The sequence below is a fragment of the Canis aureus genome, chromosome X, assembly GCF_053574225.1.
Source record: "Canis aureus isolate CA01 chromosome X, VMU_Caureus_v.1.0, whole genome shotgun sequence".
NCBI classification, from domain to species: Eukaryota; Metazoa; Chordata; class Mammalia; order Carnivora; family Canidae; genus Canis; species Canis aureus.
Genome location: NC_135649.1, coordinates 118,812,202 through 118,837,487, shown reverse-complemented (window position 1 = coordinate 118,837,487; position 25,286 = coordinate 118,812,202). Strand labels below are relative to the sequence as shown.

Here is a 25,286-nt window from a genome sequence, read left to right as displayed (position 1 = left end):
AAGAAAGAAAGAAAGAAAGAAAGAAAGAAATCTGATGTGTCTCCTTAGGACACAACCTACATCCTTCTACTCCATGAGAAATACCTCTATATTCCAATCATAAGTCAACTGTTTTCTAGATTTTACCGTCTTATGTTTTATGTTTCATTTCTTACAGTTTCCTTGTGTCTTGTGAGCATGGCCTTTGTGTTACTAAGGTATTTGTAACTTTTAATATGCCATCTTTCTTCTGCTGGACATGTTCCACAAATTGGGTCTGTCCTATTGTCCATTTCCTAGCCTTGTTAGCAAGAACCATACCTCATCCTACACTCTTCAGGACAACTAGATCTCCCTTCTTTCCAGAGTTAGATAAATTATACGTTGTATACTGTTACGACAATATACTGATCAATCTTCTAGGTGAAAAGATGGCCTGGCTGTTAAAATTATCTAGGACTTCTGAAATTAGTTCTCTAATCAAAACTTCAACTATTTCTTTGCCCGGTTTTCTAGAAGATCCTTCTTGACTCATTAAAAATCTTCTACTCACTCATGGGACATATTTCATTGGGCTAAGACTTTGGCATAACTGTAAGTAGTATTTTCTCAACAAACTCTGACTGGGTGTATCAACCACTGGCTGTTAGTTACTACAATCCCCTAGTCTTTTCACCATAATTAACCTGCATTTCCAGGGATGGTATAGATATACAGGTAAATGAAGGGCAAAAATATCCTAGAGTGAAAAAGAAACTCCTGTCAACTTAGACCCCTCCCTCTACTTCACTTCATCAATCATAGATTACATGGTCTGGTTAATTCTATTTCCAAAATATTTTTTGGTACAATTGTTTCATCCCCCAAATAATTCCCATACTCTACTACAGATACTGGTTATGACTCATCTGTATTACAGCCATAGTTGGCTCCCTAAATCAGGGCTCTCCCCACATATGATATAATGGAATCTTACAGAATAAAAAGGATGAAGCCCTAGGAAAATTAAAATTCTGATCATATTCTGCAATTTTATTCAATATGGAACTGCTACAATTTGCAAATCCTGGGCTCAAGCTATGATAGACATATCACGGTTCCCTGAGCAAACCATTCGCACTCAGGTTTCCATGTAGTTGCTCTCCCTGGAAATCTGCCTTCTCTCTCTCCTCTCATCGATGAACTTCTATTCACCCTTCAAATTCATGCCTAATCATGTACAGTCTCGACTCCCCAATGTTGAATTAAGCCTTCCTCCTATTTCTGTTGTTTGCCATTTATAAACCATAATCTTTTATAGTACAGATATGTTATTAACTATATGAGGCTGGTTACCTACCCCTCTTCCCGCCCACACACACACTGAGGGTTCCTTGAGAATAGCATTCATTTACTTATTTTTCTATCAGACACACAAGAACATGTTATTTATACTCAACCAATACTCCCATAATGAACATATTATGGTGCCCTAATGCAAGGTACTAGAGATACAATATCAAACAGTAGATATGTCTCGCTTTTAAAGAACTTCTAGTCCAATGATTTAGTGGTCAGTAAATGCATACTGAATCACTTAACAAACATTTATTTATATCTTGTTTGCCCAATGGCTTCCAGAGTAGTTGGATGATTACAGATAGCCTATCTCAACTCAACCTTTATTTGAAGCACAAATACGGTTAAAATTGATTGGGTACATTTCATACCAGGCATTAGCGCATGGAGAAAAGGTTACTTATGTTGGTATGATGAGTAAAAAAGGAGAAGTGATAATCAGCAGCAATTCCCATTCTTTATTTTATGTACCTCTGCTCAGAAATGAGAAAATTTCCACCATCTACCCATCCTTGTTTGGGTGGATGTGGATGACAATGGCCATGTGAACAGGGTTCATAGCGGACAGCAATGGAGCTGTAGATGTCTTCTGGTCTTGTGAAGTGCTACTCACTTTGTTCTTTCTTCTACTACATACAATTCAATGGAATCTCTAATAGCACTTGACAAGTCCTTCACTAGCATGTGTGGCTGAGACTAGATTCTGACCTCTGGTGGTCCCTTGAAGTTGGCATACTCCCCCTGGCTTCTATTTCCTAATTCCCATCATGCCTTAATATGATAGTATTCCATAGGAAGAGCTTAAAGGAGACATCCATCCACCAGGCTCCCATGCTGTTGAGTAAGAGACAGGTAGGGCTAAGTAGGGGAGAGATAGGTAGGAGGCCATGGAATCAGGTTCATAAAGAAAATTCCCAAAATGCTGAGGTGTAAGGAAACCCAGAGGTAAGGGAACAAACCAGACCATCCTGCCTTAGGTATGGATGGGGAAGATATATTTTTTATGACAGTCACCTGTGACCAACAAAGAATAACCAGACCCAACAGAAAGTCATGAAAGATGGTATCACCAGTCCTTACTCAAACCAGGACATCACAAAAATGATAAGGCCACAATATCCCTGGTCGGTTTTAAATAAAAGACTGTCAGCAGAGGCCAACGTGGGCAACCCTGTCAGGACCCCTCTCACTCCTGAGAACTTTTTCTGTAACTTTGCATAATAAACTTCTATTGCTTTACTCACTCTCCTTTGTCCGCGAGATTTCATTCTTCGTCTCCGTGAGACCAGAACCTAGCTCTCCTGCTTTACTGTCACTAAGCCCTGAATTCTGATGTTGTCAAAGAAAGGGACCTTTGGAAAGCTCTTTCCTTCACTAAAGGGTCATATTTTCATTTCTCTGCAAACCCTATTTGACGATACTCTACTGGCTCATTTTCAATCTTCCTTTCCAATTGAACCAGTATGATTTTCGTTACAGGTGATGTTATTCTTCCCAAATCAGGTCGATTACAGCTGCTAGTGCTAATAAGAGACATCCTTGCCTCACTTACTAGTTGGCCCTCCAAACAATGTTTCGTTATGGGAGAACAGTACCAGGCAACATCAACTGCCCGTGGGAACTAATTCTCTCCTCTCCCCCAGAATACCTCCCTTTACGGTACAGCTGCCTTCATGAAAATTTCAAGGGATACAGCATTTCTAGAAACCAATCCATATTCTGAAAACATAAGGAATACTGACTAGATATTTTTAAGGCCTGCAAAAACTACATATATATATATTGTCCATCTTAACACACTTCTGTAATTCAAAGTTTCCCATTTGGAGATTATATATGTCCTTATACTCACATCTTATTTCCACAGAGAGTAACCCTGCACACACTGTGGGAAGGCCAAGAAATATTTAGTAATGCTCTTTGTCCTTAAAAGGGAAGGCTATTGTTTGGCAAAGGATGAATAAACTCCTCTCTAGAGGCCTGAATTCAATGCGCATTCAACTGCTTTGTTAAATACTAAACGCAGCAAATAAGTTCCCCACTTGAGGTGACCCCCTGAGGCATGACTAGAAAGGACAGAGGTTGGGAGAGATGAATGAATCTTACATTTAACATGATTATTGAGATTTGATGCAATAACTAGTCACATTCAGTTGCAATAATACTAAGTTTAAATTAGCCAAAGGTACAAGAGTTTGAAATAATCTTGGAATATTAGAAAGACCTTTTCGTATTCAAACCAATAGATGAGGAAATGTTGACAGCTTGCCTACTTTACACAAAAGAACGTTTGTGATAAGGGTATGTTGATAAAAAGATGAAAACGACAGAGATAACAATGAGAAAAAGAAACTACACGGAGAGCATTTCTGACAACAAGGAGAAATCAACCCTATGTTAGTGTCTTTTTATAAATTAATCTCCTTGCTCCCTGGGGCAAGTCAGCACACCCAAATCATACCATTGTCAATCTGCCACGAAAATATGTAGTCAGATACATGAGCAAAACAGGAAATCCAAAATGGCATCATTAATATGCAACACAAACTGTCTAAAGAATGAAATCTTGAAGCAGAGAGATTTGCTTTAATGAGGCTACTCTCCTTTGTCATGAGATTATTGCCTTTAGCTTTGGTTCTAAACATCAGGACTCTGTCTCAGGTAAAAAGAGTTAAATTGTTGCATCTTTAAATAGTGGAAATGGATTATGGACTTCCAAGAAGTGAGAGTTTTAAAAAATCTTATTTCTGCTTCTCTGTGAGATGCCAGCCCGTTTGTTAAGAGTAGCTGAAGATAACAGGGTGATGCCTGTCCCTCTCACTGTGCGAAATGAGGATAATGAGGACTTCTCGCTGTATGCTTGCTGTAGAATGAAGAATACTGCTTATTTATAGCTTAGTGCCAATGACTAGGTGGGTGTCGTCTTGTCCACAATTACTTGTAACGTTAGAATTTGGCAAAGAAATCGTTTTTCTGGTATTTTTATATACCAAAAAATCTGCTAGATCTCTAAACCAAAGATAATTCCTTCTACTGTGTATACCTATAATGCACGCACATAAACACACACACACTCAACTCACTCACTCACATAACATACATGACACAACAGTGTCTCTCTACCAGGGAAATAACAACCCTTTAAGATGAGAAAAGATGTTATTTTCTCTCCTGGAAATGTTAGTGTTTTATGACATAGTAATTCAGTTATTTGTCAAAATGTCTATGGTGACAGAGAGGGAAGCAATAAGACCCTAATTTTAGCATCTCAAACCAAGGGTTTTAAAGCGAACCTTTATTTCTAAGAAATTAGTTAACTCCCATAAATCACATTAAAAATAGCTGTTCCTCTCCACAGAGACAGGAACTAGATTAAAGGTTATTAGGGCTGGGAAATGGCAAATTATTGCTTAATGGTACACAGTTTCTATGTGGGTTGATGCAAAAATTTTAGAAACAGTGATGACAGCTGAACAACAGGGTGAATATAATTAATGTCACAAATTGTGCACTTCAAAATGGTTAAATTGGTATATGGTTGACCTTGAACGATGTAGGGGTTAGAGGCACCAATGCTCTGCAGAGTCAAAAATCCAAGTATAACTTTTGGCTCCCCAAAAACTTACCTACCAATAGCCTACTGTTGACCAGAAGCCTTAACGATATAAAGTTTGATTAATACATACTTTGTATATTTGTTATGTATTGCATTCTTATAATAAAGTAAGCTAAAAATATTGAGAAAATTAAAAGGAAGAGAAAATAGTTACAGAACTGTACCATATTTATTGAAAAAATCTGTGTGTAACTGGACTCGTGCAGTTCAAACCCATATTGTTCAAGAATCAATTGCATTGATACATACTTTACCTCAATCATAATAATTAAAAAAAGAATGTTGGGGTGCCTGAGTGGCTCAGTCACTTAAGTATCTGACTCAGGTTTGGCTCAGGTCATGATCTCAGGGTTGTGAGACCAAGTCCTGCATCGGGCTCCATGCTGTACACAGAATAGAACCTGCTTGAGATTCTCTCTCTCCCTCTCCCTCTGCTGCTCCTTGATCTCTCTCTTCCCCTCTCTAAAAAAAGAAAAAAAAAAAGAGTTACTATAACCCATCATAATGAAAGAAGATTCTTTTTTTTAAAAAAAAGATTTATTTATTTATGAGAGACACAGAGAGAGAGGCAGAGGCATAGGTAGAGGGAAAAGCAGACTCCCCATGGAGAGCCCAATGTGGGACTCGATCCCAGGACCCCGGGATCACACCCTGAGCTGAAGGCAGACGCTCAACCACTAAGCCACCCAAGTGTCCCTGAAAGAGGACTCATCCATATAGGAATAATGATCGATGAACAGTTAATGCATTCACCTTTGATGTCTCCTTTACTTTGACTAGTTTATACATATATATTTGACTACCAAAATTGGACAAAGGAAAATCCACAGTCTAGAGCATGTCTCCTCTAGATGAAATTATAAAGTAAATTCCCGTTCTTCTGGTTCCTCCATGTCTCAGGGATACTGGATGTATCATTCCTACAAACCATTCTATGGACTAGGTATGTCATTTTTTTTTTTTTTGTGGACTCTGAATTAAAATGGATGTGCTTTCTCTGAAATTGGGGGTAAAGCCTCCGCCACTAGAATATGGCATTCTTCCCCTTTGCTGGATCACCCAGGGCAAGTATTTCCTTAGAAATTTCATATGGAGAAAGTGGAACTAATCATTCCAACATTCAGGGATGTTCTGAGAATTGGAGCTTATGTGTTTAAATCACCTGGCACATGGTATCTAAAGATTCACTACTTTCCAGAAAAGATTTTCAGGTTTTAGAAAGGATAATGGCTCAAGAGCTCTAAGAAGGCCCCATGAGTTGATTCTAACATCATAGTCTCAAGCTTTGCCCATGACAGAGGACAGGGAGGCTTCAAAAAGAAGCCACTATGATTGAGGTTTCTCTCTGCTGAGCTCAGTTAAACAGACTAGCCTAGAGCTGATTTTTGCACGTGGGGAGATAGAATACACATAACAGATCTTCATTACTTCCCTACTGTGTTTTATATATTAATGAATAGTTTTCATACAGTAAAATGCAAGTCTGAATTTACTAGAGTTTCATGACTTAGCAAGTTTCTTCCTGCCCCTCCCAGCTACTGGCCCACCCTGCCCTCCACCCCCAGGAGTTGCCATTCTGACATCTATCTGCCTACTCCCGAACTCCCTGTAAATGTAATCCTACAGTATGCAATTTTTGTGTCTGGGTTCCTGAGCTCCACATAATAACTTAGAGATTCACCTATGTTGTTATGCTTCTCTGTAGTTTGTTCTTGTGGCCAAGTGGTATTCCACTGCATGAATATTCCAAAAAGTGTTTATCAATTCTATTATTGATGGACATTTGGGTCTTTTTTAATTTGAGGCTATTATTAATGAAGCCATTATGAACATCTTTCATAAAACTTTTTGCAGACATGAGCACTCTTTTATTTTCACTACATACACACAAGTGGAATTTCTGGGTCCCATGGAAATGTATTAATTTTATTAGAAACTGGCTGTTGTCCAAAGTGATTGTATCATTGTACATTGCCAGCAGCAATGAATGAGATAGACTTAACCTACCATAAATTAAAGTAAATCTACTTTTAATATTACAATAATCAAGTATAGAAACATCATGGAACTGGCTTCTTTCCTTCCTTAGAATATCCTGAATTATTGTAAAGAAACACACATAGTTTTAGGTGTCAAGGGTAGGTGGACAAAGAAAGAAAACAAAAGATCCCTGATGTCATATAGCGCTTGCATTTCAGAGGGAGAAAAAGGTCAATAAGGAAGGAGAAAACTAATACAATTTCAGATACTGCTAAGTGTTATAAAAGTAAGGCAGACTTTTAGGACAAAAATAACTGGTAAGGGTGCAGAATACAGAGTATTTAGAGTGTAACATGGCTGTTCTCTCTAGGACATATTGAATGTTCTGTCCTAGGTTATGCAGACTTCTCACTAGCAGCTGGGAGAAATGTATCAAGGATTTCCAGCACTCTGAACTCAGACACCTGCAATTTTCTTACTTTTTTGGATGGAAAGCAGAGACTGCTGATAGGCTTGGTTGGGATTATACTGCCATCCCTAAACTACTGGCTGTGGCCAGAATGATGGGCTCCATTAATGCCAGATCTGGGCCACACACCACCTATAGTGAGATGGTTCAGACCTTGTGTATTACGGTGCTTTCCACTGGGGCACTGGGGAGAAATTCTGAAAAGAAGATGGGATCCTATTCTTAGAAGAAAGTGAGCTGGGCAGATAAAGTTAATACACCAACAGTAAAACTGGTAATTTGCAAGGGAAATAAAATAAAGAAGCGTTTTAAAAATAAAGATATACAGTCAAGTGTTTGCAACAAAAACAAACGAACATTGAGTGAGATCAATTTAGAATAGTCAGCTGGGGCTGGCTGGTAGCTCACAGTCCACAAAGAGCATATTGGCAGCCAGAAGAGAAATTACTGGTGGCCATGATATGACACAGCCCACAGAGCCCCATGTATGGCTCTCTAATGCCCAAACCACTCTCCCCTATACATGTTCCATCTTGTCCCAAGACACACACTATAATGAGGGAGGAACTTTGTCTCTCTACCCTCTATTCCTACACTAGTACTAAGCATGCAACTGGTGCCTGATAATACTTGTTGCATACGAAATAAACAAGGAAATTGGGTTTTACAAATTTTGTTAAAGCAATGTATTAAGAATGTAAAGGTCTTGCAGCCATATATCAGTTATTAAGATTTCAGATTAAGGAAGCTTTTTCACTCTTCTCTTGTTCCATCTACTTAAACTTCAGAAAGACGTATCCATTTCTAAAATAAACCTACCCTTCTTCCTTTCTCACCTTTTTTTGGTCAAGGAGACTCTGTGATTCTTCCATCTGGCTTAATAGGTTGCAGAATATTTTGCAAATTGATGGGAATTCACTCAGTTTAAAAATTCCTCATCTCGACTGATATTCAATCATAACAAGAAATAAAACCTCGAGATGGGGCTAATGTATGTATAAGATTTGTAAGAATATGACTTTGGACACTTCTTTTCAACTTGTAAAAGACATAAACTTCTGCTGCTATATGTGAATTTTTGAATATCTAATCAGGACAGAATTTGGAGCAATCTGCCAAATATGGTTCTAATTCTCTATGCATTTGCTGAATATCCCAAGAAGCAATGTTGTATAGCTTCTTTGGAAAATGAACATAGAATTAGTACAATTAATCCCACTGACAATGATTATAGCTAACTCTGTGCAAGCCATTACTGGTAACTTTACAGGTAATAATTCAATTAATTTGATCCATTATGTATAATGGTTTTACCCTGTGAGCCTGGAATAGAAAACGATCTTTTGATTTAAGATACAGCTCCATTATTCATGAAACAGTACTGGAAAGGGGTGATCAATTCACTTAATTGATTTGACATTCTGTTTTGAGTAGAAGTGTTGAATGTTCTTTGATGGGAGGATATGAGAATTAAGTGATTATTTTCAGGATAGATTTTGCCTCTAGTTTTTCTGATGCTTGTTCCAGTTTTTGTCATCATAATAGATTTAGGATCATTTATTTTTGATAAGAAAATGTCAGGCAGAAATGATGACGTATAAGCAGTTGACTTAGATGATTTCCTTTGTTGGTTTTTGCTTGCCTTGGAATCCAGCTCTCCTGAGCATTCTCTGCCTCATCTCCCTTGTGATAAAGAATGCTTCATTGAAAAGCAATGCACCAGGTGCTTAATGAGAGGAAAGACACATGAAGGTTTGTGTTAGGCATCTTGAAATGGATGCAATTTTTAATACCTAAAGAAGGAGAGAGTAGGGAAGATGTGGAGAATGGCAGCAAGGCTCCCCCCAGCTGGGTGTGGAGGGTGTGCATGCAAAGTGTAAAAGAGTGTCTCAAACTCCCCTGTGTGTGTATGCCTCTCTGGGTGGGGCTCTGGTTTCTCTCTTCCTACAAGGCATCACAATGATCTTCTTCTTTTTTTTTTTAACATCGCCCTGAGAGCAAGGATGGTGTTCTATTGATCTTATATCCTCAGCTCATAGCCCAGCACACAATGGGCCCACCATAGACATTCATTTTCATGAATGAATGAAAGTGAAAACCACCTGGGAGAGAATAATAGAAGGTTCATCTGAGGATTTGGACTCACGTCTGGATGCAGAGCCCTGCCTGCAACCCTTTCCACTTTTCTACCTGCTTCTTTCTCCCACCTTCGACAAGGAACTTCATTCCCCTCAAGCATACCAGCCATGGGACCTCCCCACTCACCCTTTCATAAGCAGATGACTTAACACTGCTTATGAAAATAATAGAAGATATAGTTAGAATCACTTTTTCATCTTGCCTCAAAATCTACCTACAACAGGACACTTTGCTTTCATTGTCTTTTTATAAATATGTTTACTGCCATGAACCTTAGTCCTCAATAGCTACCTCTTTAGCATCCTAGCTCTGATCATTAGCTCCTCCCTATCCCTGCTGTATTATCCACATCCCCTCTCCACTGGCATCTTGTCATCACCATTTAAATATGATGGTGTCTCTCTTGGTAAGAGTCCATCCAAAGTAGCACCATAAGCCTGACATTATAGAAGCAGTCCTGACAGGTGCCAGAATAACTCCAAAGTGACTGCTGCCCCAAGGAGAATGGAAGATAACCACACATGCCAGTTTGACTGAGGCCCCAGCAGTGGGTTGGGGCAGGAAGCTGTTCTAGATGCAGGTCCTGTTTACCAAAGAGCTTCTCAAGAGACAACACAGAGAAAGCACCATGCAGTTTGGTGCTACTACATCTCAGATGAATGCCTGGTCTGACTCAACTCAACCCCAAGGTGGCCTCAGACAGGCCTACTAACAACACAGGAACCAAACCTTGCCCCCAACAGGCAAAGAGAGATATTGTAGACGACTGGGCCAAAGACAAACACAGCTCAACCACAATAGTAGGTGGCATGCAACATATATAAAGATACCCCTGAAGCACCAGGTTCTGGTGGATAGGGGACATTGCACTGCAGGGCACTACAGTATCTCTTCTGCATAAGGACACTACTATCAAGAGCAGGATATAGAGCTGACTTTCCTAACACATACAAGCAGACAGAGAGTTAGGCAAAATGAAGAGACAGAGACATTTGTCCCAAATGAAAGGACAGGACAAAATTACAGCCAGAGATCTAAACAAAATGGAGATGAGTAATAAGCCTGATAGAGAATTTAAAGTAATGGTCATTACTTTAAAGAAGAAGAGTGGGGGATCTTAGTGAAACCCTCAACAATGAGATAGAAAACATAAGAAAGAACCAATCAGAGGAGAACTCAACAAGTCAAATTAATAATACACTAAAGGGAATAAAAACTAGACTAGAGGAAGCAGAAGAACAGCTCAGCAACCTGGAGGACAGAGTAACAGAAAGCAACCAAGGTGAACAGAAAAAAGAAAAAAGAATTAAAAAATGAAAATAGATTAAGGGAATTCAATGATACCATCAAACATAATAACATTAAAGGAATCCCAGGAGAAGAGAGAGAAAAAGAAGAAAAATTATTTGAAGAAATGATAGCACAAAACTTCCTGAATCTGAAGAAGGAGACAGAAATCCAGATCCAGGACACACAGAGACTCCCCAACAAAATCAGCCCAAGGAGGTCCACACCAAGATACAAGTAATTAAAACAACAGAGTAGTGACAACAAAGTAGTGACAAAGAATTTTTAAAGCAACAAGAGGAAAGAAAACATTTATATAGAAGGAAAATCCTATAAAGTTATCAACTGATTTTTTTAGCTGAAACTTTGCAAGCCAGAGTGGCATGATAGATTCAAAATACTAAAAGAAAAAAAATCTGCAAACAAGACTACTCTATCTAGCAAGACTTTCATTCAGAATAGGAGAAATAAAGAGTTTTGTAAATAAATACAAGTTACAGGAATTCATCACACTATACCAGCCTTATAAGAAATGCTGAAGGGGGATTCTTTGAGTGGAAAGCAAAGAAAGAATATAAGCAGGAGTAAGAAAAGTTGGAAGCATAAAAACACTAAAATTAAGTATATCTATAAAAATAAGTTTGGAGATTCACAAAATAAAAGGATGACATCATATACCTAAAACCTGGGGGGGGCGGGTAGAAGTAAAAATTTAGTGTTATTTTTTTATTTTTAAAAAATTTTTAAAAAAATATTTTATTTACTTATTCATGAGAAACACAGAAAGAGAGAGAGAGAGAGGCAGAGACACAGGTAGAGGGAGAAGCAGGCTCCATGCAGGGAGCCCGATGTGGGACTCAATCCTGGGACTCCAGGACCACACCCTGGGCCGAAGGCGGACGTTCAACCCCTGAGCCACCTAGGCATCCCAATTTAGTGTTTTTAGAATGAGTTCAAACTTAAGCAATGATCAATTGAAAAGAAAGCCAAAGTTGTATACTTACACAGTACAAAATAGACTTTAAAACAAAAACTATAACAAGAGACAAAGACAGATGCTACATGACCAAAAAGGTGTCAATCTAACAAAAAGAAATAGCAATTTTCACAAGAAAAAATCTAGAAAGAACACAAACACATGGAGGTAACATGCTGCTAAACATGCTACTAATAATGACTGAATCAACCAAGAGATTAGAGAGCAAATCAAAAAATACATGCAGGCAACTGAAAATGAAAACATAATGGCCCTAAATCTCTGGGATGCAGCAAATTCTGTTTTAAGTGGGAAGTTTAACAAGGAAGTTTCAGGCCTACCTCAAAAAGCAAGAAGACTTGCAAATAAACAACCCAGACTTACACCTTAAGAAAAAAAAAAAAAAGAACAAAACATCCCCTCAAAAACAGTAGAAGGAAAGAAATAATAAAGATCAGAGCAGAAATAGATGAAATAGAAACTAAAAAAACAATAGAACATATCAATGAAACGAAGAGGGGATTCTTTGAAAGGATCCACAAAATTGAGAAATCTTTACCCAGACTCAACAAAAAGAGAGAGAGGATTCAAATAAATAAAATCAGAAATGCAAGAGGAGAAATAATAACCAAAACCACAGAAATGCATAGGATTAGGGCACCTGGATGGCTCTGTCAGTTAAGTGCTGGTCTTTGGGCTCAGGTCATGATCCCAGGGTCCTGGGATCAAGCCTTGCATCAGGGTACCTGCTCAGCCTGCTTCTCCCTCTCCCTCTACCTGCCACTCTGCCTACCTGTACTCTCTCCCTCTCTGTCAAATAAAAAAATAAAAATCTTTAAAAATTTTAATACAAATGATTATAATAGAATATTATGAAAAATTATATATGCCAGCAAATTGAAAAACCTAGACGAAATGGATAAATTCCTAGAAACATATAACTTCCTAAAACTGAATCAGGAATAAACAGGAAATTCGAACAGACTGATTACCAGCAAGGAAATTCCAGTGATAATCAGAAAACTCCCAATAAACAAGTCTAGGACCAGATGGCTTCACAGGTGAATTCTACCATTTTTTTTTAATTTTATTTATTTATGATAGTCACAGAGAGAGAGAGAGGCAGAGACACAGGCAGAGGGAGAAGCAGGCTCCACGCACCAGGAGCCCGATGTGGGACTCGATCCCGGGTCTCCAGGATCGTGCCCTGGGCCAAAGGCAGGCGCCAAACCACTGCGCCACCCAGGGATCCCTACCAAACATTTTAAAAAAGAGTTAACACCTATTTTTCTCAAACTAACTCCCAAAATAGGATTTTTTGGATCTTATTTTTTGGACTAGTTTGAGAAAAATAGTAAAGAAAAGAAAGCTTCCAAATTTATTCTATGAGGCTATTGTTATCCTGACACCAAAGCCAGATAAAGACACTATTTAAAAAAAGGGACTGACAAGTCAATATCTCTGATGAACACAGGTGCAAAAATCCCAACAAAGTGTTAGCAAATCAAATCCAACAATAACTTATCAAATCCATTTCATGATTGGATTGTTTGTTTCTTTGGTGTTGAGTTTAATAAGTTCTTTATAGATCTTGGAAACTAGCCCTTTATCTGATATGTCATTTGCAAATATCTTCTCCCATTCTGTAGGTTATTAAACTCAACACCAAAGAAACAAACAATCCAATCATGAAATGGGCAAAAGACATGAACAGAAATCTCACAGGGGAAGACATAGACATGGCCAACATGCATATGAGAAAATGCTCTGCATCACTTGCCATCAGGGAAATACAAATCAAAACCACAATGAGATCCCACCTCACACCAGTGAGAATGGGGAAAATTAACAAGGCAGGAAACCACAAATGTTGGAGAGGATGCGGAGAAAAGGGAACCCTCTTACACTGTTGGTGGGAATGTGAATGGTGCAGCCACTCTGGAAAACTGTGTGGAGGTTCCTCAAAGAGTTAAAAATAGACCTGCCCTACGACCCAGCAATTGCACTGTTGGGGATTTACCCCAAAGATACAGATGCAATGAAACGCCAGGACACCTGCACCCCGATGTTTATAGCAGCAATGGCCACAATAGCCAAACTGTGGAAGGAGCCTCGGTGTCCATTGAAAGATGAGTGGATAAAGAAGATGTGGTTTATGTATACAATGGAATATTACTCAGCTATTTGAAATGACAAATACCCACCATTTGCTTCAGCGTGGATGGAACTGGAGGGTATTATGCTGAGTGAAGTAAGTCAGTCGGAGAAGGACAAACATTATATGTTCTCATTCATTTGGGGAATATAAATAATAGTGAAAGGGAATATAAGGGAAGGGAGAAGAAATGTGTGGGAAATATCAGAAAGGGAGACAGAACGTAAAGACTGCTAACTCTGGGAAACGAACTAGGGGTGGTAGAAGGGGAGGAGGGCGGGGGGTGGGAGTGAATGGGTGACGGGCACTGGGGGTTATTCTGTATGTTAGTAAATTGTACATCAATAAAAAATAAATTAAAAAAAAAAACTTATCAAATCCATTCTCCATGATCCAGTAGGATTTTCCTGGGATGCAAGGATGGTTCATTATTCACAGAGCAATCAACATGACATATCACATCAACAAGAGAATAGATAAAAATCATATGATCATTTTAATAAATGCAGAAAAAAGCATTTGACAAAACAACATCCATTCATTTTTTAAAAAGATTTTATTCATTTATTCATGAGAGACTCAGAAAAAGAGAGGGAAAGAGACAAGCAGAGGGAGATCCCTGCACTGGGATCACACCCTGAGCGCCAAAGGCAGATGCTCAACTGCTGAGCCACCCAGGCTTCCCACAACATCCATTCATTATAAAAACTCTCAACCAGGGCAGCCCCGGTGGCTCAGCGGTTTAGCACCGCCTTCAGCCCAGGGCCTGATCCTGGGATCCAGGATAGAGTCCCATATTGGGCTCCCCGCATGGAGCCTGCTTCTCCCTCTACCTGTGTCTCTGTGTCTCCCATGAATAATAAATAAAATCTTTAAAAAACAAGACAAACAAACAAACAAAAACTCTCAACCAAATAGGTTTAGAGGGAACATATTTCAACATAATAAAGGCCAATTGTGAAAAACCCACAGCTAACATCATACGACAAGGATGTCCACTCTCGCCACTTTAATTCAATATAGTATTGGAAATCCTAGCCATAGTAATAAGACAGCAAAAAGAAATAAAAGGCATCCAAATTGGTAAGGAAGAAGTAAAACTTTCACTACTTGCAGATGGCATGATACTATATATAGAAAACCCTAGAGACTCCATCAAAAAACTAGTAGAACTGATAAAGGAATTCAGTAAAGTCACAGGATACAAAATCAATCTACAGAAATCTGTTGCATTTCTATTCACTAATAATGAAGTAGCAGAAAGTGAAATTAAGAAAATAATTCCATTTACAACTGTGTCAAAAATAATAAAAAATATCTAAGAATAAACCTAACCAACAAGGTGAAAGACCTGTATTCTAAAATTTAAGACGCTGATGAAAGAAACTGAAGATGACATAAGCAAATGGAAAAATATTCCATGCTCATGGAATGGGAAAAAAATACTGTTAAAATGTCCATACTGCTCAAAGCAATCTACACATTTAATGGAATACCAATCAAAATACCATCAGGAGGGTACCTGGGTGGCTCAGTGGTTAAGCATGTGCCTTTGGCTTGGGTCGTGATCCCAGGGTCCTGGGATCAAGTCCCACTTCGGGCTCCCTGCAGGGGGCCTGTTTCTCCCTCTGCTATGTCCTCTGCCTCTGTCTGTGTGTCTCTCATGAATAAATAAATAAAATCTTAAAAAAAAAATACCAACAGGATTTTTCACAGAACAAACAATCCTAAAATTTGTATGGAACCACAGAAGGCCCTGAATAGGCAAAATAATCTTGAAAAAGAAAAACAAAATCAGAGATATCACAATTCCAGGCTTCAAGTTATACTACATAGTTGTAGTGATAAAAACAGTATGTTACTGGCACAAAAACAGACACATAAACAAATGGAACAGAACAGAGAGCCCAGAAATAAATCAATGATTATATGGTCAATTAATCTATGACAAAAGAGGCAAGAGTATGCAATGGGAAAAATATAGTCTCTTCAATATATCATGCTGGGAAAACTGGACAGTTATAGGCAAAAGAATAAAACTGGACCACTTTCTTACACCACACACAAAAATAAACTCAAAATGTATTAAAGATCTAAATATGAGACCCGAAACCATAAAAATCCTAGAAGAGACCACAGGCAGTAATTTCTCTGACATCAACCGTAACAACATTTTTCTAGATATGTCTCCTGAGGCAAGGGAAACAAAAGCAAGAATAAACTATTTGGACTGCATCAAAATAAAAAGCTTCTGCACAGTGAAGGAAACAACAAAACTGAAAGACAACCTACTGAATGGGAGAAGATATTGGCAAATGACATATTGGATATAGGGTTAGCATCCAAAATATATAAAGAACTTACACAACTCAACACCAAAAAATCCAAAAAAAAATAAACAAAAACAATCCAATTTAAAGATAGGCAGAAGACATGAACAGACATCTCTCCAAAGAAGATATAGAGATGGACAACAGACACACAAAAAGATGTTCAACAGCACTCATCAGCAGAGATATGCAAGACCAAACCACAATGAAGTATCACCTTACACCTGTCAGAATGTCTAAAATCAAAAATACAAAAAACAAGTGTTGGAGAGAATGTAGAGAAAAAGGCACTGTTGGTGGGAATGCAAACTGGTGCAGCCACTGCAGAAAAGAGTATGGAGGTTCCTCAAAACATTATAAACAAAATTACTGGGAGACCTGGGTGGCTCAGCGGTTAAGCATCTGCCTTCAGCTCAGGGTGTGATCCTGGAGTTCTGGGATCAAGTCCCACATCGGGCTCCCCGCATGGAGCCTGCTTCTCCCTCTGCCTGTGTCTCTGCCTCTCTCTCTCTGCGTGTGTCTCTCATGAATAAATAAATAAGAATCTTTAAAAAAAAAAAAGAGTTATCATACGATCCAGTAATTCCACTAGAGGGTGTTTACCCAAAGAATATGAAAACACTAATTCAAACAGCTACAAGCACCCCTATGTTTATAGCAGTATTATTTACGATAGCTAAAATATGGAAACAACCCAAGAGTCCATTGACTGATGAATGGATAAAGAAGATATGGTGTATAGATATAGATAGTGGAATATTAATCAGCCATAAAAAAGAGTGAAATCTTGCCATTTGCAACAACATAGATGGATTGAGAGGGTATAATGGTAAGTGAAATAAGTCAATTATAGAAAGATAAATACCATATGATTTCACTCATATGTGGAACTTAAAAAACAAAACAAATTTTAAAAGAGACAGAAAACCAGACTCTTGAGAATACACTGATGGTTACCAGAAGGGAGGTGGTGGGTGAAATAGGTGATGGGGATGAAGAGCACACTTATCATGATGAGCACTGATCAATGTATAGACTTGCTGAATCACTACATTATACACTTGAAACTAATATAACACTGTACAGGGACGCCTGGGTGGCTCAGCGGTTGGGCACCTGCCTTTGGCTCAGGTCGTGATCCCCGGATCCGGGATCGAGTCCCACGTCGGGCTCCCTGCGAGGAGCCTGCTTCTCCCTCTGCCTATGTCTCTGCCTCTCCTCTCAATCTGTCTCTCATGAATAAATAAACAAATCTTTAAATATATATATATATAACACTGTACATTCATTATATTGGCATTTTAAAAATTAATAAAAAAAATACATGATGCTGTCTGTTCTATCTTAAAAATTTCCATGGGACCTCCTTTGTTCCATTAAAAGCCAGCTTTGCTACCCTACATTAAGTAGCTGTTTACAGTCACTTGGTTTCCCTTGTGTTTCTCAACCCACCATTAGCAGATTTTTGCTCCTACCACTAATGCAAAACTTGTTGTTGTGATGGGTGGTGGGTAATGTGTCATGCCACTAATTACACTTGATTTCTTAGGGGTGTTTTGTATAGCCCCTTCAACCTAGCCTCCAGGAAGCCTCCTCTCCTTTTTTTCCTTACATGCATTTTCTCTGTCCATCACCTAAATCCATATTTCACAATGTGATCTACTATACCTGAAACTGGTATGGACCCTAGCAATCTCTGCATTTGAAATAAGATCCCAGGGGATTTTTTACACCAAGCTTCAGAAGCACTGTCACAAGTACTTATATTCCTCAGAGACCAGTATTCAATGCATGATTTATAGTGCAGCTTGGCAAACTATAGCCCAAAAGTCAAATCTGGCCCACCACTTATTTTTTGTAAATAAACTTTTGCTGGAATACTAACACCACCCATTTGTAGACATACTGCTTTTGGCTGTTTTCAAGCCAGGATGGCAGAGTTAAGTAGATGCAATGGAGACTGTATGGCCCACAAAGCTTAAAATATTTACTACGTGGCCCTTTAAAGAAAAAAAAAAAAACATGCCAAACCTTGGTTTATAGTCTCCCCAACCCCCTTTCTCACATTAGTAGGGAATCCATTCGTGTGGATTTCTCTGCTATGCTTCAGACTCATAGAGCCAACAAACTTATTGGAAAGCTGCATGTGAATTTGCATGGGCCCTTCAATTCCATCATATCCAGTTGCATTTAGCATCTTTTTCCCCCTCCAAGATGATGTAGTTCAGGAAAAAGCATCACCATCCTCCCAGTTGCCAAACTCTTAAGCACCCTTTCTCTCAGTCCTCCCTCTCTGTAAGCTTCCACCCTATGCTAGGTTGCACCTACTTCACCTAGCAACCACCATTCCTGGTTCTGACTTACTTTTCTTTTTGGCCAGTGCACCACTGAGGTTAGGGCAAATTATGTACTCTGGCTGATTTGCCAAGGTTTTGCACTAAACTAGGGATTTTCCTGTGGTCAAAGTCTGGGTGGGAGAACCTCTGGCTGAAGGGTCTTTCCACAAGACAATTCTTTTTTTTTTTTTTTTTTTTTTTTGACAATTCTTCACTGTAGCCCATTCAAACTATTCTACAAGAGGTCTCATCATGCACATCTGTAGGACATCACTCACACCAATTACAAAACTCAATTTCATGGATATTGAGACAAAGAAGAACAAAGGGCAGCAGAACCTGAACGGTCTGCTGTCACTGAAGGATAGTTGTGTCCATGGGGAAAATAAGTCGAAATAATCACCCTGACCACTCAACATCTGGAAAGTCTTATAAGTACATCTCCAATAATTGGCAGAGGGAAACACACACAAAACTGAGAGATTTAAATTCAGAGATATGCATCACATATTCAAATGCAATAAAATGGGTGCCAGGATTGATTCATTATCTTTTCATCTGAAGAATTCAGGAGTCCTATTTCCCAAAAGCAGATACTGAGTATTTTTATCACTGCACCCCTACTGGGTATGCAATTCTGTAACTGGACCAAAAGTCATGCTATCTATGGAAATACAATAATCTCTGTTAAAAATTCTTAAAATGGGAAAAAGAAAGTCAACCGTAGCACTTTTTAACGTGCATAATACAAACATCATTTCTGTTTCTGTAAAATCTTTAACTGGCTCTCTGAAGACTGGGAAATTGTTGAAAGGCATGGTTTTCTAACTTTCAGCCTCTTAACCCGATCTTGCTTCAGTTGAAAATCACAGCCTGGCTTCTGAAATGACCATTTGCAGAACTATAGACTTGGCATGCAACTTTATTGAGCTTACATGGTGAAAAGTGAATTTAAACAAGCTAAAATATGTAGAGATTTTCTATAGGTGTTGTAACCATTTACATGAAATTTTTTACTCAAGGAGGTAATATCTGACTCACATTACTAACATGCCCTGTGTAAAATAATGTATGCTGTGTGCAAATTTGGGTGATAAAAATACTTTCCTATTTCTAGTACACAGCCAGATAGCTAGGTATGTGGGTGGAAGTCTACAATCTAATTTTCCCTGTACAGGTCAATTCCTGTCCTGATTTAACAGGTGCATCGTCTTATATTTTCTTGGTTTTTAGAGTCATGGGATGACGTCTAAATTCATTACATTGCTACATGCAGTGTCATCTACAACAATATTGAAGGAAAAAGTGATATGGCCTTTTCTGTAAAAAAGACTGTATTTTCTGTAAAACAGAAATACTGACAGTTTCTCCAAAAGTAGCAGAGAGTACTAGATTTGAGAACTTACTATACTCCACTGACCCCAAAAAGAGCTACATTTTTAGGCCAATTCTTTAATGAAAAGGTAATAAAAGAATGTGCAATTGTCTGGAAATGCGGCCCAATCTTTATACCTGTAAAGCATTTTCTCTATGAACAAGAGCTAATCCCATCAACTATTAACAGTCACCCCTAAAAATGCCAGGTGTAAGGTGACCAGATTTTGTTTCTTTGTGTCATTCCATGCAGTCTTTCAATATACTGAAATACTCTGTATAGACATACACACAAGGTATGTTTACTTGTGTGCGTAAGAGTGCCCACATTTTTCTCCATTGCAAGACCAAAGACCTCTTCTCAAGGTCTACTTGTGTACACACTGGCTATCTTACTGTTCTGTGTGGGGCCTTCCACAGTCTGCTGTTCTGGCTCTGCTTTGGGGCTTTAGAAAGAGTTAATTTGTACAAGACATTATTGGCAGAATAACAGCCTCCAAAGAGGTCCACATCTTAATCTCTGTAATTCTGAGAATATGTTATTTTACATATCAAAAGAGATTTTATAGATGTGATCAATAAAGGATGTTGGGATGGGGAGATTATTTTGGATTATCTGGGTGGGTCTAAACTAATGACCTGAGCCCTTAAAAGCCAAGAAGCTTTCCCAGCTGCGATTAGAGAGATGCTGAGGAAAAAAGAAGCGGGATTGGATGAGGCATGAAAAGGACGCGACCTGCCACTGATGGCTTTGAAGATGGGAGGAACCAGGGGCCATGCAATGAAAGTGAGCTCTAGGTGTGACAATCACCCCCACCTGACAGCCAACAAAGGAGTGGCGGCCTCAGAGCCCAGTGTGGAACCCAGTGCTGCCAACAAATTGCATGAGTCTGGAAGCGAATTCTTCAATTATGAACTCGGCCCAGCCAATACCTTGATTTTGTGAGACTCATGTCAATGGCCTACCTACAGAGCTGTGAGATAATAAATGTGAGATAATAAATGTGCGTTGTCTTAAACTGCTGAGTCCATGGTAATTTTTTACAGCAGAGACAGGCTACTAAGACAGAATTCTCAACATTGCTTACAACATTCCTTGCATTCCCTTAATTCCAGGACACCATCCATTGTAAATCAGCAAAAATCTAATATGGAAGACTTTCAGGGAAAAGAAATGCCACCATATCCCACTGAAGGTAAGATGCATCCCGGTTTCTGAAACAAACCAACAAACAAAAAAGTAGATGGAGGAAAAAAAGATAAATTAAAAAGACTTCTTTATCTTTGAATTAAGGAAAAAACAATATTCACTGGTGGTTATATTTAGGAAATATCTACGTTTATATAAAAACATCAGCTCTCCTAATCCCCTTAAGGGCATGTTTCACCATCCATTCACATGCTGCTCCCCAGAAAGCTTCCCCTCCCTGAAATGCAGACATAATTAAGAAGGCAGTTAATATTGGATCCCTTCCCTCTGTGTGCATGGTTGTTAAACATTCAGAGCCCATAAGGTTTATTACTGCTCAGCCCAATCCATAATAAACTCCTTAAATACAGGAAGAACATTTGTGACTTAAAAGAGAATTAACACATTCTAAAGAATTTCAAGTTTCTTGAAAGGAATGACCCTTTTGTGATCAGAAGGTCTCTCCAAGTTACAACTTGTAATCATTTAAGACTGGCACAAAAAAAAAAAAAAAAAAAAAAGACTGGCACAATACCTTTTTTGTTGTTGTACAAATGCACCAGTTATGTTTCTGGCATGAATTTAACATATAACTCATTTACTCATTTTAGCAAGGGTTTCCAGGAATGATTTCTTCAAAATCAAACCTTCCACAACTGGAGTTTGAAATATCAACTATTACCAGAGGCTGGTGAAGATTTATTTTGATGTGATTTTTTAAAAATATTTAATTTATTTATTCATGAGAGACACACAGAGAGAGGCAGAGACATGAACAGGGAGAAGCAGGCTCCCTGCGGGGAGCCTGATGGGGACTCAATCCCAGGACCCCGGGATCACACCCTGAGTCAAAGGCAGATGCTCAACCACTGAGCCACGCAGGCACCCCTTGTTGTGATTTTCTAAGGAATATATACATTCAACTGAATTCAATACTCTATTCACATTTGCCAAACATAGAAGTCAAAATTAGCAAAAAGTAAATAACTACTACAATATTTATGGAAAAAAAGCCTTCTGAAACTGAGTCAACAATTATTTTTTTCCTAGGATGATTAGGCAATGGTGTTTGAGTTTTTCTTTAAGATGTTGATTTTTAAGTAATCTCTACATCCCCTGCAGGGCTTGAACTCATGACCCCAAAATCAGGAGTCACCTGCTCTATAGACTGAGCCAGCCAGGCAGCTGGTGCTGGTGGCTGAATTATTAATTTCATACTCCAAAGTCAGATGGCGATGATACAAAATCAGCGAAAGTTTTTGAGCACTCATTGCATGGATCCTGGCTCATAAGGCATGCATGTGTGGAGGGAGGTCTAACTCCTTAATTGGTATGCCTTGGAAGTTGTGAAGCGGAGGAGGGGCTTTACTTTCTACTGCAAGCAAAGCTTTGAGGTAGGTTTAAGCTTCTGCAATATGGTTTTAAGAAAGCATTTCCCCGGGGCCCCTGTTGAATAAGGTAAATTCAGATGCTGCTTCAATATAAGCCTTTTTCTCAGGAAATGAGATAAAAAGAGGGATAGTGTGTTTTGTTGGTTTCAGAAAGCAGCCCAATTGGAGGTCATCTCATTTATACTGAATAACTGAATCTGGGCTCTTTAACAGAGCGTGAAGTAACATAGACGGTAAAATTCCAGAAAATGTCTGTCTTCACCAATAATGGGTCTGGCCACTAGGCCTTCCTAGAAGAACATCAGGTGGTTTATTTTCCAAAGACTCCAAAATGTCTTTAAATTTAGAATCTTCTCACTCTTCATCACCCTTCCTCTGAAGGACCAGCTTCTTTACAATATGTATTCTTACCACCTCCCAAACCCCCATATCTGTCAGATTAAGACACCTGAAGAAATAAATCTCTAAAAGTGATTAGTTAGGGGTGCCTGGCTGGCTCAGTCGGTAGTGTCTGACTTCGGCTCAGGTTATGATCCCAGAGCCCTGGGATCGAGCCCTGTGTCAGGCTCCCTGCTCAGCTTGCTTCTCCCTCTGACACTCCTCCTGTTCGTGCTATCTCTCTCTGTGTCAAATAAATAAATAAAATCTTTTAAAAAAAGTGTTAGTTTGGTGCTATGTGTGATACTCTGCCCCTGAAGTTTCAGTCCAAGAGCAAGATGCCATTCCTGCCCAGCTCCCCGGCAGCTGCAGCTGGAAATCACTGCCTGAAGGTCACCTCTGCGGTAGGAGAGGAGCTAAATTCCCAGGCACTTCAGAGCTCTGAGGAAGAGCCAGATACTGGGTGTTAGCAGCAAAACTGGCAACAGGGAAACTGAAGGGACCTGTCCTCTACCAACTGCATCTGACAGCCCTCTCTTGTGACACTTCAGGACACACTCCTTATCCATGACCCAGGGACTGGATAGAGACCCAGGGGTACAGCCCAGGCTCCAACTCCAGACTCACTCCTCAATGGCCCCAAAAGGAACCCCATTCCTTAGGAGTTCCACTGTGTCTTCAGAGGGTTCAAAGCTTGGCTCTGTTGATTGTTAAATGGGTGAATTTACCTCTTTGGAATGCAAACTATTTTTCACCTACAAGATTACATAAGATGCTTGAGTGAAGTCTTTGGCATACAGGAAATGCTCAATGAGTAGGAAAGTCCTCTGTCTGAAGATTTTCAGGGTGCTAAAGATTGCTCACCTTTGTTTGTGAGTCCCTTTTAGGACTTTTATTATCCTTGCTTTCATCCTGGTCTCTCTTGCCATGAATTAATGTCCTTCTTTCTCCTACTTCGAATATTAATTCTAATCCTAATTTTTCTTCTATTTTCTTCCTTTAACCTTCTTCTATTTCTCCTTCTCCATCCCCTTCTCTTCTTCCTCCTCTAACTTCTTACATTTATAGACACAGCCTCCATCAACTACAGGACAAAGTAAGCTATGTCCTAGCCTTCTAAAAAATCCCTTGAGTGTAGGGAGATGTGCCTCCCTAATCACTGCATTCATCACACATAGCTGGCAACTGGGCAGTGTCAAGTCTGGAGCTGGAGAAAATAGATGGATTTAAATCCTTGTGTTGCCAAGTGTGAGCTTGTTTGACCCTCATGAACACTTCTGAATGCAATCCTCCAAACCTGTAACACTTTAATGACAATGCCAACTTTGCAGAGCAGTTGCGAAATAAGGGGGATTTCAGATGAACAATTGGCGGTCCTACCCTATGATGTTAATACATAATGAATCATGGAAGAAATTACAACTTTGTCACTGATATATACAGACTACCGACTGCATGCCAGGAAATTTGGTACGTACTGGCCATATCAAGATGGCTATCCTCCCTGGATGAGCCTCTATGGCTTTTGCTAAGGAAATGTGTTTAGCGTGGCCACAGAATTCTCCGGCAGACTCTCTTTCTACAAAGAATGAATGAGATAATCTAACAGCCTTTGGCTCTTACCCTGGAGACGCCAAAGTCTCTCTCTTTATTTTCTCTTTCCTTTTTGGGAGACTGAAATAGATTTATGCCATCATGCCATTCTCATTTCTGCTCTATTGTGCATAAAACCAGCCTTTTTACATACTCGCTTTTTTTCTTATGCTTTTAGAACTCATATAGATATCTTGGATCCACAGATTTTACACCTCTGTCATTTTTCTCTTGCTTATGTTTTCAGAACTTCTAGACAATATTTTTATTATTTTCTTCTATCATATTTTTGAGCATTCAAAACTAATATCCTCACATTTCTTCTATTGCTCCTGGTAATCCCATCTTGCCCTTAAGTAGAAAGCTGTTATGAGATGCCTTGTGTTTCTATTTTAAAATATGTATCTTGTTTACTGAATTAAATTTGTCATAGAAAGTGTATCAGCACAAACATTTCAAATCTGTGTTCCTTCTATGGAATTAAGATAATTTCTTCTTGCTTCATTCATCTGCTGATGACTCAAACTCATCTACTGAAAAATAATGTTTTAATGAGTTCCTTCTCAGTCTCATTTAAAGTATATTAACAATAATGATATGCAAAAGTCAATATTCTTTATTACTCTAGCAAACTGGATTTCTCAACCCACTTGACAGTTTAAAATTGCCACTGGGTAGAACTTGACTTTCAAGGAGAATTAAATGGGGTTTACTGTGGTGACTGATTATCAGCATAAGAACCATGCATTTTTCTAC

The 25,286-nt window shown here is 38.9% G+C and overlaps 1 long non-coding RNA gene across 1 annotated transcript in view; it reads right to left on the bottom strand.

The window, feature by feature from the left end:
- Positions 1-5,083: 5,083 nt before the first annotated feature.
- Positions 5,084-25,286, bottom strand: part of LOC144308088 (uncharacterized) — a 478,315-nt gene continuing 458,112 nt past the window's right edge. The window contains exon 21 of the long non-coding RNA XR_013374734.1: positions 5,084-5,395. This is a non-coding gene — a long non-coding RNA (uncharacterized LOC144308088). The remainder of the gene's footprint in view (positions 5,396-25,286) is intronic.